This window comes from Oryzias latipes, chromosome 14, assembly GCF_053564925.1.
Source record: "Oryzias latipes strain Hd-rR chromosome 14, Olatipes_Hd-rR_3.1".
Classification (NCBI taxonomy): Eukaryota; Metazoa; Chordata; class Actinopteri; order Beloniformes; family Adrianichthyidae; genus Oryzias; species Oryzias latipes.
In genome coordinates, this window is record NC_136250.1 from 1,404,484 (window position 1) to 1,418,508 (window position 14,025).

A 14,025-nucleotide genomic window follows, 5' to 3' on the forward strand; every position below is an offset into this window, starting at 1 on the left:
GAGGAAAGTGCAGAACAAAAGGTTGCACAGATGGATAGGGCTGCTTTGTCATACTTGGCCAGGCCTCCCGTTTGACATTTGTCTATTGGGATATACAAGGGTCCAAAAGACACGGAGGTTTCCTTCATAAAAATGTTATTTACCTGTTTGCTAATGCTTGACAATGAGCAAGTAGAATGGTAGAATGTTCTAATAATGCTATACTGATTGGTAAAAAATGTTACTTTTAGTCATACAGACACTGTGTCAGATCTAGAAGGCGGATATATAATTATAAACATAATAACGGGAAATACAAAATATTGCATAGCCAGTATATATGGTCCAAATGTTGATGACCCCTTCTTTTTTACCTCACTGTCAGCTCCCTTTTAGGAAAGAGACTTCAACCTGGTCCTAGACCCTAAACTCGACAGACTCAGTGAGGAAACAGTGAAGCTGGCAATGAGCAGATTCTCTCAGACAGAATGGAGGAATTAGGTCTCTGCAACCACTCATACTCTTGTTTTGACTATCTGATAGTCAGCCACACCTTCATAAAGGACATGAGAGATACTCAAATACATCCATTATTGATCTTGTTCCAGTCTCCATTATATCTAATCTACCTTTTAAAAGCTGGAGTTTAATACATTGGGGGTCTCTCCTCCCCTCTCCTGGTCTGGCTGGGTAGGATCTGGTTCCCCTTATGAACACACGGTTCACTTTGGCAGCATGCATGTATCTCCACCCCCACATGTACACTGCCACACTGCTCCCTGTCTGCTTCATCCCTCCTCCTTACCCACAGTGTATTGATGGACAGATGTCTTCTGCTCATCTTTGTGTCAGAATTTCACCTTTGATGTAATATTTGTCTTTCCAGCAGATCTGGTATAATTGTTACAGCTTAAAATAATAACTTATTCAAATCAGTGCTTGTATCCCCCACCTTTTCACCTTTCTTCCCTTTACTCTCTTCCACCCTCCCCTCACATTCTTCCCCTCTTACGGTGGCCGAGAGGTGCAAGACACGCTTACATTTAAGATACAGCAACAGCAAATCCCAGTACAAATGAACAAATCACGAAACACAACAGCAAATCAAGAAACACAACAGCAAATACTGAAACACAACAGCAAATCACGCAACACAACAGCAAATACTGAAACAACTGCAAATCACGAAACACAACAGCAAATACTGAAACACAACAGCAAATCATGAAACCTACGGTGGCCGGGAGGTGCAAGACACATTTATATTTCGGACACAACCAACAATAAATCCCAAACTAATAAATCACAAAGCACTAATAACAATCTCGAAACAAATTAACAAATACTGAAACACAACAGCAAACCACGGAACAAATGACAGAGTCCTGAAACACAAAAGCAATTTTGGGTGAAAACTAACAAATGTCACAGTGCCTGTCAGACTCTTCCCCCTCCAGCTCTGCCTGCTTTGCTCCTTGATTGCCACCAGCAGACTTCTCTCACCTCATCTACCATGCTGCTTAAAAGGAGACCTCACTCATCAGTTCAACCCCAGTTCGTTACCCCTTATGGTGACTAAAGCCTGGTCTTCGGTTTATGCTCTCATCTTCTTGTTTTGCTCTCAGCCTTGCATTAATCCTTGCTCTCTGCTTCAGGATCATCAACATCTCACGAGTGACGTCAGCTTCCTGCCATTCTGCTGCTCGGTGAAGCCAGAAGATCCCACTGCACACACTAACCGCACTAAGCCCTCCAGCCACGCCACCAGCTGACTTCAAGCCTGGACACCCTCCAACTATTTACACAACCATCCCTGGAGAAACAATAAACCCCTTTTTCACCAAAACCACTTACCTGTCTTCTTCTGGGTTCCAGCGTCTGGGTCCTCACGCTAAGAGCGTCACGACAACAAATACTGAATTACAAATACAATCTCGATACAAATGAACAAATCCAGAAACACAACAAGGAAAGCGGAGAAACGGCGTCTAACTGAAACGGAACGTCCTGAATCCCGGAAGTGACGTAATATAAAACTAATTGTGTATTTTTTACATTTCCTTATTACTGTCTTTTTTATGTGGACATTTTCAATACATGAGACAGTCCAAAAGCATTTCTTCAATTGTATTACTACAATAAAAATTACAACAACGTTTAGCAAGGTAAAGTTTTTGCTTTTCCGGTATTAAGGGTATTCCCTCTCCGTTAAGGCCACTCTAGCAAGAATGCTTCAGGACTGTTTCATGTATTTAAAATGTCCACATGAAGAAAACAGTAATAACATTTAAAAAATCATACACAACTAGTTTTATATACTGTCCATTTCTGTTAGAAGCCATGTCTCCGCTTTCATTGTGTTTCTGGTTTTGGTCATTTGTAACTGGGTTATTTTTTTGTAATTCGGTATTTGTTTCAGGACTGTAATTTACATGATTTGCTGTTGTGTTTCGTGATTTGCTGTTGTGTTTCCGAATGTGCTGTTGTGTTTCGTGATTTGCTGTTGTGTTTCAGTATTTGCTGTTGTGTTTCGTGATTTGCTGTTGTGTTTCAGTATTTGCTGTTGTGTTTCGTGATTTGCTCTTGTGTTTCAGTTCTTGCTCTTGTGTTTCTTGATTTGTTCATTTGTACTGGGATTTGCTGTTGCTGTATCTTAAATGTAAGCGTGTCTTGCAACTCTTGGCCACCGTACCCTCTCCCTCCACACACACTAAATGTAACAAATAAATAAAAAATAATACGACAAAAAGGGGTTTATACAAATCTACACTCTAGTTTCTCGAAGCTATATAACCTCTTTTTGTGATAGTAAAACCTGTCCAACACAAAAAGCCTTCAGCTCTAATCTGTTTGCTCAGCTGTTGGACAGAACAAGTTGAAAAAACAAAACTAAAAAATAAAAAACTTGTTTCCAGATAAGAAAAAAGGTTTAGGTTATTACAGGTGTTTGACTCATGCCTTCTCTGGACTGCAGTCAGTTCTTACATAAAATATTTTTTCAATACCTTTTGCTAAAGAAAAATGCTAATTTGTTGGTATTTTAAGCGCTGGCTGATCAGGATGAGCTTGAAGAAGAGTAAACCCCAGGCTCTTGAAATTGCAAACCAGCAGCTCAGTCTGTAAGTCTTGCTGGGATTTCTTCTCACTGCAAGGTCAGTGACAGTTTTTAGTGATATGTTACATAAAGTTCCATGTCATAAAATTGACTTTGACCTTACAGTTTGCAGAGCTGTGATAGATATCTGTAGTCTTGGATGTATGTGGCTTTATGGAATCTACTCATGAATAGAGCTTTTCACCTCAACAGACCCATTTGACTAGTTCTTAACAAAACAGAAAGCCATTTAAATTGCAGGTATTTGTGGAAACATTTGTTTAACAGTTAAAAATAAAAGTCACAACCAGAAAGGCTTTTTCATTTTCAAAATGAATCTGCATTTGTTGACTCAAAATTAAAATGAAAAAGCAATCCTCCAAAATGCTTTTTCCTTTTCTACTTCAACACTGCTTATCCCTTGTGCTATCTTAGATGACCACCCCCCCTTACAGTGACGTGTTCTCCCTACCATGACAAAGGTGGATGAAGGTGGAAAGATTTCATGTAATCCATGGACACCAGTGAAGATCACAAATCATTGAAGAAAAAAGGTTCAGAGCACTGTCTAGTGGTTCTAGATGACCCAACTCCCAATGTTAAAGTGCCTAGGATAGCAGGGTCCTTACTTAAAATCATAAAGAAAATGGTATTTGACATTTCATTTTCAAAAAGTTCTCTGGTAAATGTGTAGCAAAATTCATTTAGAAATGTCTAATTTGACAATTAAAATGGATTAACAGAAATGATTTTTCATTTTCTATTAAAAACCACTTATTCTGTGTCATAATTTAAAAGAAAATGTAAAAAGGGGATTGCATTTTCATTTTCACATCTGTCTCATATAACAATTCGATTTAGCATTTCCAGAGGGGAGGCGGGGCGATGACGTCAGTGCTATCTCTAGCTGCTAAGAGACACATGCTAGGAGCAGTGCGGCCAGGCTTGTAGCTTTGTCTTAGCGGCAGAGGAGATAGCTTTGTGACTAGGGGTGTCATGATTCTCCAAATCCTCGATTCGATTGCATTTTCGATTCTAAGATCACAGTTCGATTCGATTCTCGATTTTTACATTCATTCTTTTTAAAGCACAGATTGTCATTTTTTTTAAACTAGACTTTAATGCAATAGAATATCTGACCTTTGTATGCAATGTACCACACTACATTGTCAAATTTAAAACTTTTATTAACAACATAATGTTACCATAACTTATATCTATAGTCAATTGAAAACTTAAAATAAACTGCCATCCAGTTTTTCTTTTGTAAGTGCAGTCTTCTTCACAAAAGATGACATTCAAGTTCACAACAAAACAACCAAAAACAAGAAAACAGACATGTCCATAGTCTCTGAACAATTAAGTGTCTTAAACTATTTCTGAACAGATGAACATATACCACAGTGATAACTACTTTTTATCACCTGAGAATGATGATTGTGTTTTTTCATATTTTTTCAAGGTCTGCTCAGACCGTCAATAAATTTCTCTTTTACATTATTGTACATGGAGGGAATCACCGTAGCTGTGAGATGTGTTCTACTAGAAGGGGCTCTAGAATCAGAGTCAGAGAATAAGAGATACTTTATTGATCCAACACGTGGGAAATTTGTTTGTCACAATAGCAACTGACAGCAGAGGGAAAAAAAGACTTAGAATTAAGTAAAAAAAAGCAAGAACAAGAAAATGTAGCATAAATACAGGCATCAAGTTATTATAATTTATTATAATAACTATTATTTATAATTTAAAAAGCTATTTAAAGAACAGTGCAAGTAAAAAGATGTGCAAAAGAAATGTGCAAAATAGAAAACAACTAAATAAAGAGATAATAAAAAATGTGCAAAGGTTATCTTTTGCATAGTGAGTTGTTGTACAGGGTCATTGCATTGGGTATGAATGACTTTTGGTACCGGGCACTTTTGGAGCGGAGCTGTCTGAGCCTCCTAGAGAAGGAGCTCCGCTGTTTGTTCAGAAGAGGGTGGAGAGGATGCTCAGGGTTGTCCATGATTGAAAGGAATCTGTTCAGTGACCTTCTCTCCATCACTGCTTCAAAGGTTTCCTGTTTGCAGCCAATGACAGAACCCGCCTTCCTGATCACCTTGTTCAGTCTGTTGGTGTCACTGACTGCAATGCTGCTTCCCCAGCAGACCACGGAGGAGAACAGGGTGCTGGCTACCACAGACTGGTAGAAGATCCCCAGCATCTTGCTGCACACATTGAATGACCTCAGCTTCCTTAGGAAGTAGAGTCTGCTGCAGGCCTTCTTGTACACAGCAGTGCTGTGGCTCCTCCAGCTCAGTCTGCTGTCGATAGTCACACCCAGATATTTATACTCCTCGACCGCTTCTACATCCTTGCCCAGGATGCAGAGGGGTTGTAAGACAGTCCTTTTCCTCCGGAAGTCGATCACCGTGTCCCTGGTCTTGTCCACATTGAGCAGCAGGTGATTCTCTCCAGCCCACTCCACAAATCCGTCCTTTAGCCTCCTGTACTCCTCCTCCTGTCCACCGCTTATACACCCCACAACCACATAGTCATCAGAGAATTTCTGTAGGTGACATGACTCTGAGTTTTGCTGAAAATCTGAGGTGTATAAGGTGAACAGAAATGGAGAGAGCACAGTGCCCTGTGGGACTCCCACACCACTCAGCACCACGTCAGACAGGACGCCGCCCAGTCGGACAAACTGTGGCCTGTCTGTCAGTTAGTCAGTGATCCAGGAGACAGTGGACGCACCAGCACCCATCAGCCTCAGCTTATCACCCAGTAAAGAAGGCCGGATGGTGTTAAAGGCACTGGAGAAATCAAAGAAGCTGATTCTCACCATGCCTCCACCACCATCCAGGTGTGAGTGAGTTCACTGCAGCAGATGGATGACAGCATCAGCCACCCCCAGACGCGGCCGGTAGGCAAACTGTAGGGGTCCAGAGAAGAGCTCACCACCGGTCTCACTTGAGCCAACACCAGCCTCTCCAGCACCTTCATCACATGAGAAGTGAGGGCAACTGGACGGAAATCCCCGGGGTGAGATGGTGAGGTCTTCTTAGGAACGGGGACCAGGCAGGAGGTCTTCCAGAGGAGGGGCACCTTCTCCAGTCTGAGGCTCAGGTTGAAGAGATGCTGGAGAACCGCAGACAGCTGGTGGGCACAGGTCCTCAAGGTACGAGGGCTGACGCCATCCGGGCCGGTTGCTTTGTGCTGGTTAAGTTTCTCCAGCTGCCTCTTCACCTGGCAGGCTGTTACAGTCAAACAGGAAGGGAGGGGGGTGGTGGTTGGACTGGGGGGAGGGGTGATGGACTGCGGGCCCAGTAGGTGTGGTGTAGAGGGGGGAGAAAGGTGAGGAGGTGTGGGGGGTTCATGAGGGGGGAGGTCAGATAGGTCAGATAGCGGGGGGGGGGGGGGGGGGGGGCGTGGTGGAGGTGGTGGTGGTGGGGGGGGGGCTGAGGCATTCAGAGAGCTAAACCTATTGAAAAAGGTGTTAAGCTTGTCAGCTCTGTCTTTGCTGCCTGTGATGGGTCTGCTTCTCCCCCCACATCCTGTGATCTTCTTCATTCCAGACCACACTGCTCTCATGTTATCCTGCTGGAGTTTGGATTCCAGCTTCCTCCTGTAGGAATCTCTCCCATTCCTCAGCTGACCCCGTAGTTGGTGCTGCACCCTCTTCAGCTCCTCCCGATCTCCAGACCTGAAGGCTCTCTTCTTCCTGTTCAGGAGGTTCTTCAGGTCACAGCTGATGCAGGGCTTGTTGTTGGGGAAGCATCGAACAGTTCGAGTAGAATGCAAATTAAATGCCTAAAACCGGAGTTTTCCACCACCAAATAAGGTTGCATGTCGCGGCTATGAATACTCAAACGAAGGCGGAAGAGAAGTTTGTGTAGTTGTTGGTTTACAGATAAATCTATGTTTTTGTGGTGCCTGCGGAGATACCCTGCCATGTTAAAATATGGGGGAATTACATCAGCCTTTATTTTGTCTGGACACCACTGGAAACACAAATTCATATGATAATTTAGAGTCTTTTAGGTCTGCGTAGCAGTACTTCCGCCTTCAGCGATACGGCTGCCGGTCCAAAGACAAAGCTAGTCCCTGGGAAAGTTTCGATGAACGGTCCTCCTTCGGACGCACCACTGAAGGCGGAAATGCCGATTCAAATTGAATTATGCGACTCTATTCGCAGAGTGGATGTTAAAATGACAATGCAATCCCCTCTTTTCATTTACGTTTGAAGTATGACACAGAATAAGCGGTTTTAAAGTAGAAAATGAAAAACCATCTTGAGGTATTTATTTTTCATTTTAATTTGGAGTCAACAAATGCAGATTCATTTTTAAAATGAAAATGCATAACTGGTATTGAATTTTATTTTTAATTCTGCCACACAAATGCTCCCATAAGTATGTTTTACAATAAAGAGCCTTTAATAGTAGCTTAAAATGATTAATGCATAGCAATGTTAGAAGAATTCCCCTACCTTGCTTTTACAAAACCCACCATGTAGCATATAACTAGTTTATGCTCAGCACTGGTCTTCCTACACTGCACTAGACTGTTGTTAGGCTCCAAGCAGAAATAGATGAGACTATCCTCTTGTCACAGGGTCGACCCGTTGCTGCTGAAGCTAAAATCGCCACAGGTCAAAACTTTCCCTCTGTGGCCAAGCCAGTGTGCTGATCTCTATTTAGAGCTAAAACTTTGAAACAACGTGAAAAATGAAAACTCTGACTCAGGCTATCAGGACACAGTGTGGTTTAAATATGTTTTCCAGGTCAAGCTACTACTCTTTTGACAGTAAAGAACTACTGTTTGAGCTTTTTTTAAAAGAATCATTCTAGATGAAAATGTCCTTGTATCAACTAGACCTAGATAAACAGTGTTTTTTTTTTATAACTTTATTTTTATTAGTTTTGTTAAACACAAATCTCAAACATCACAAAAAAAAAGAAAAAGGTCCAGTCTAGGTGCTTCATATGTCTATCTGTTATACAGTGTCCATTTTTTCCACTTTCAGTGTAATTGTGCCTCTTGTAGTTTCAGCCTGTATGTTATTATTTCCATTGAGTATATGTTGTTGATTGTTGAAGTCCATTGCTCCTTTGAAGGGATCTCCGTAGTGCCCCAGTTTCTGGTTATTGTTTTTTTGGCGGCTAGTGACATAACTTTAAATAAATATTTGTCACTTTGGTGGATTGAGTTTCCTGAAAACATGACCCCCTCAACATCTTTATTTTAATTCTAGCCGTTGGTTGTGAATATATTGTTTTTATTATTTCTACTGATTTGTTATTAAATCCCATTTTTTTCTAAGACTAAGAATAAAATTTTCCAATTAACGCAGTCAAAAGCTTTTTCAGCGTCAATACTTAAGAGAACTGTACTTCTATGTTCTCTTCAGGCTCTTTCAGTTATATGCAGGGTTCTCTTAATGTTATCGTGTGTCTGGCGACTTTTTATGAATCCTGTCTGGTCCTCATCAATAAGGTCAGATAGAAATGTGTTTATCCTGTTACAGACTATAGATCTATAGATTTTGTAATCTATATTTAGTATTGAAATAGGTCTATAATTGGCGCACAACTGCTTGTTTTTCCCTGGTTTTAAAAGAACTGAAATAATTGCTTCGGACCATGAAATAGGCATTTTATTATTTTGTAGGGTCCAGTTTAGAGAACTGTGTAATATTGGAGTCAGCTCATTTTTTAAAATTTTATACCATTCAGCTGGGAAGCCGTCACTGCCTGGCGATTTATTGTTTTTCAAAGAGCTTATGGTTTTTAATATTTCCTCTTTAGTAATTTCAGCTGTAAGTAATTTATTTTGATTTAATCCGATAAATGGCAGATCTATATTTTCCAGAAAGTTTTTTTTATCTTGGTCACAGGCTGAGGGAGGTTGGGAATATAATTTTTTTATAGTAGTTTATGAATATTCTTTCAATTTCCTCCGGATTATTTGTTACCTTATTGGTTTCGGGATCAATGACTTCATAGATTGTATTTAGCGTTTGTTGTTTTTTGATTCTTTTGGCTAGTAATTTTGTTGATTTAGGCCCAACATCCTGGTAGCTTTGTTTGGAATAAATCAGCTTTTTTTCTATTTCTTCCTCTAATGTGTGGTTGATTTGTTTTTTAACATTTTGTATTTGTTGATATATTTCTTTTGTATTTTTATTTATAAGCTGGTGTTCGAGTTCTTTTAATTCTACCGAGTATTCTTCATATTTTTGAATTCCTTTTTTCCGCAACCATGCTGTTTTCGCTATTAGTTTTCCTCTAAGTACTGCTTTAAGAGTATCCCACAGTACTGTAGGGTCTACAGCTCCATTGTCATTGTCATCCATATACTGTTTTATGTCGGTTTTTATGTCCTTTATAATTGTTTCATTATTCAAAATCCCAACGTTCAGTCTCCATGTTGTGTGTTTCTTCCTATTTGATATATTTAGTTTCATGTGCAGAATATTATGGTCAGACACATCTGCACACTCAATTTTACATTCTTCAACTCTATCAGATTTAAAGACAAAGAGATAATCTATTCGTGAATGTACTTTGTGACTTGTGGAGTAATGTGTATAATCTTTCTTATGGGGACGTAGGCTTCTCCACACATCAATTAATCCAAATTCTCCCATGGATAATTTAACAAATTTGGCAATTGTCTTTTTATGTTTGTGTTTACTAGTTGTGTCTAGTTTAAAGTTTGCGGCTACATTGAAGTCTCCTCCGCAGATTAGAATCCCCTCAGCTTCCACAGCGATGACATTAAACAGGAATTTAAAAAACTGTTTATCGCTTTCAGGTGGGGCGTATACATTTACTATTGTCAAAACTGCATCTCCCATTCGTCCTTTAACAACGATGTACTGCCCGTCCTTCCCCTTTATCACTTTATCAGTCTTAAATTGTGTTCTGTTTGATATCAGAATAGTACGGTGGCCCTGAAGTGCAAACCATTCAACAAATCACTCGATACAAAAACATTTTTAAGATCACAGCAACAATTTAAAAAGCGTATTACATTTTAGAAAACAAAACAAAATTTCAGAAACCAAAACATAAAAAAGAAAAAAAAGAAAAAAAGATTTCAGAAAACAAAATTAATTTCCAGGAAAAAAAAAGAAATATTACAAAATGAAAACATTTCAGAAAAAAAATTAATTTCCAGAAAACAAAATGAAATAAAAAAAATGAAAACATTTCAGAAAAACAAAATGAAATATTAAAAAATGAAAAACATTTCAGAAAAAAAATGAAATATTAAAAAAAGAAAATCATTTCAGAACACAGAATGAATTTCCAGAAAACAAAACGAAATCTTCAAAAATGAAAAACATTTCCAAACCGGAAGAAGCAGGTACTATGGGACAACGCTGATTGGATGATGATGTTTGTCAATCATTTGAACTGAAAAGTATTTTAAATGAAGCGATGACGGATTTTATCGTCCAAACAACAATGTACTATAATAATCCACGTATTTCCCATTTACATATTAAATCAAAAATGCAGCAAACAGATAATGAAGGTTTAAATTATTTTTTGAATATTTCGTCTGAAGCAGAACGGTCACCCGGAAGTAGTTTGTGTGGAAGACGTCCGTTCTGCAGGTAAACAAAGAAAGGGACGGTAAAACGTTAACATAAACGTTAATCTTTGAATATTTAGCGGATGTGATGACAGAACGCACGCAGAAATATCAACACCAACCAGGTTTACAAATGTTTCAAAATGTCGTGAGAGGATTCTGTCTAAAGCAGCAGCTGCGAAGAAACGGGTTTTAAAGACGGCGCACATCAGGAAATGCAGTCCCGCCATCCACAGATAAGGTATGGAGGCACATTTGTTTGATCTAATAAATGTAGCGTTAAACGTGATTTCTAGGTGGGTGTTTACAGACAGATCCAAGATCCTTCAGTCATACGTTAATGACAGGTTACCTCATCAGCTGGAGAGGGGGGGTCACGTGGGCAGGATTCTCAGACAGGTGTAGCAGCCGCATAAATCAGCAAAGCTGTCTGGTAAACTGCAGCAGTTTGTGTCTCAGAATAACATTTATGAATGCTTCTTATTCACACTATTAAGATCTGTGACTTTAGAGTGTGTCAGTGCACAGAAACATGACAGTAAATGACTGGATGTGCACATCATCAGACACGTCCAGGTGTGTAACTAAAGGTGGCAAAGTCTGTAGTGTAAAATAAATCTTTAAAAAAAACGTTTTAGTCTTTCAGGCAGAGGAGGAATACCAAATTGTTTTAGAATGTATTTTTTATAAGACTGAACTAATGTATTTTATTCTGAGTTTGGTGTTTTGACCCCTCCCTAATGAATTTCTGGTTTAACCCATTTTCTCCTCATTTTGATGAACTCAACTTTTTCCTGAATGAAAGATGAACGGCAGCCGATGTTTTTCTGTCAGGGATTTTTAATTTATTAATTTATCTCTGTCAGGGATTTCAATGGAGCTGGAGTCCAGTGCAGAGGAAGCTGCAAGCATGTACGAGCAGGAACTGGCGTCTCTTACCTGTACATCTTCCTCTGGATGTGATGCTGAGCAGCAATGTGGACAAAACTTCCCTGACATGACTCTTTTTGATATAGTTGTTAAGCACAAACAGACTTTCCCAGATGCATTTTTTCCTCTAATAAATGTGACTGACAGGTACGCTGAGTAAATGCTGATTGTAAGCGCAACATTTGATTGACTGCATGAAGAAGCCCATAAAGGAAAATCCACAACTGTTTCTTTGTTTCTGTTACTGAATAACATATTCATGTTAAGTTTTCAATAAATATACTGCATTGCTATGAAACAAATTTGTTTATTTTCATATCCATTATTACAATCCTCACGTCAGCATTCAGTTTTTTCATTGACAAAAATACATTTCTAAACAACAGCTTTGAAAATCAAACATCAACTTTGTTAATAAAGCTTTAAAACCTAAAATGGTAAACATGGAAAAACTCCTAAATGAAGCAAGCCTAATATGAACATTTTAAACTGGAGTTTTGCTTAAAGGAACATTAAGTTGTTTGGAGTTGTACAAGTGTTTGATGCGATTCCTCAGATGTGATTTCCAGATCATCAGCCCGACGCTAAAGCCAGGAATTGTGCTTTGTTTTTCACTCCCCACTGCATCATTTACAACAAATCAGGCTTATGCAGCAGGTTAAAGACTTTTTTTTAAAGGACCTGCAATTTAAAAAAAAATTAGATATTAAGGTTAAATAATATTTATTGATTACATTTCACATAAATCATGGTGACTTGCCTGTACACTGCACAATGATATGAATGACTTTAGTCTTCTTGTATTCCCATGTAGAGCTGCCATCTGTTCTTCTGCAGCTCAAACCTTTCTGGAACTTCGCTTTGAGTAACTTCACCTGCAGAAATATCACATGTTAATTCAATTAAGTATTTTATAAACTTTAAAGTTCATTCTTAAGTTTCAGTATATGTGTATATGCATGGTTCAAAAATATACAATGCACTTAAATATTATTTCCCATAAGAACTTGTTTACTGATTTCAGTATTAAAGTCGATTTTTAGCAACACTGGTGCCGTATAATTACTGTAATTACTGTTTAAATCACAGAATCAGGCTGGCTCGAACCTTTTGCTCTCATGTTGTCACCGAAAACGGGAACGGCTATCATGTGAAGACGGTTCGTCTCCATCGGGTTCTTTTTGCGCATGCGCAAGATAAAAAGAAATTATCTTTTCAAAGCAGCACTTTAACATCCTAAAATTAACATCCTTAGAGACATGTGACTGACAAAAGAAAAGATCACAGAATTGATTCTTACCTAAAGATGATTGACAGCGTGAACCTCGCAGCCGTAGACATTAGCGCACAGCGTTCAAAGTAAAAGTGCTCACAAACTACTTCCGGGTGACCGTGTCAGGCGAAATGTTAAAAAAATAATTTTAAAGTTCATTAACAGTTTGCTGCATTTTTTATTTGATATATAAATGGGAAATACGTGGATTATTATGATACATTGTTGTTTGGACGATAAAATCCGTCATCGCTTCATTTAAAATACTTTTCAGTTCAAATGATTGACAAAAATCATCATCCAATCAGCGTTGTCCCATAGTACCTGCATCTTCCGGTTTGGAAATGTTTTTCATTTTTGAAGATTTCGTTTTGATTTCTGGAAATTCATTCTGTGTTCTGAAATGTTTTTCATTTTTTAATATTTCATTTTTTTTTTCTGAAATGTTTTTCATTTTTTAATATTTCATTTTTTTTCTGGAATTTTTTTTTTTTCTGAAATGTTTTCATTTTTTAATATTTCTTTTTTTTCCTGGAAATTCATTTTGTTTTCTGAAATGTTTTTTTTTTTGTCATTTTTGTTTTTCAAGTTTTGGTTTCTGAAATTTTGTTTTGTTTTCTAAAATGTAATGCTGCTTTTTAAAAAAAAAATTTTTTTAAATTGTTGTGATCTTAAAAATGTTTTTGTATCGAGTGATTTGTTGAATGCTTTGCACTTCAGGGCCACCGTAGAATAGAGACTCTTCGTTTGCGACTTTGTTTGTATGAACTGTAATATTTATTTCTGAATTTCTCTGAGTTTCTCATGTTTTTGATCATTTAAATGGGTTTCTTGCAACAGAGCTAATTGTATATTTTCTTTTTTTAATTTTTGCAGAATTATCCCCCTGTTTTTTGGTGTGGTTAACCCATTCACATTTAGCGAGGCAATACTCAAACTACACATTATGTTTTATAGAAATCATTTCCATGCACCTAGACAGTGACCATCTCAAAAAAAATTGAAACTGTACAACCTGAACATAAAAAATAAATTCTGACTTCCACATGGAGAAAAGATTCATCTCTCCTCTCTTGTCCCCCGGGTGGGCAGGATGTCCTCATTCCAGATGGGGGTCTGCCTCTAGACACAAGTTCCTTCCAACGTTCCTTCCTCTTCAGTC

The 14,025-nt window shown here is 38.4% G+C and overlaps 1 protein-coding gene and 2 long non-coding RNA genes across 3 annotated transcripts in view; 1 reads left to right on the plus strand and 2 right to left on the minus strand.

The window, feature by feature from the left end:
- Window positions 1–14,025, minus strand: part of opcml (opioid binding protein/cell adhesion molecule-like) — a 315,760-nt gene that overhangs the window by 175,708 nt on the left and 126,027 nt on the right. The gene's annotated exons all lie outside the window — the stretch shown is intronic.
- Window positions 9,904–11,892, plus strand: LOC144983768 (uncharacterized). Its single transcript, XR_013647573.1, has 2 exons — window positions 9,904–10,901; window positions 11,527–11,892. It is a non-coding gene; the product is annotated as an uncharacterized LOC144983768 (long non-coding RNA).
- LOC144983769 (uncharacterized) lies at window positions 11,882–12,994 on the minus strand. Its single transcript, XR_013647574.1, has 3 exons — window positions 12,891–12,994; window positions 12,351–12,465; window positions 11,882–12,271 (listed from the first exon to the last, which is right to left on the minus strand). It is a non-coding gene; the product is annotated as an uncharacterized LOC144983769 (long non-coding RNA).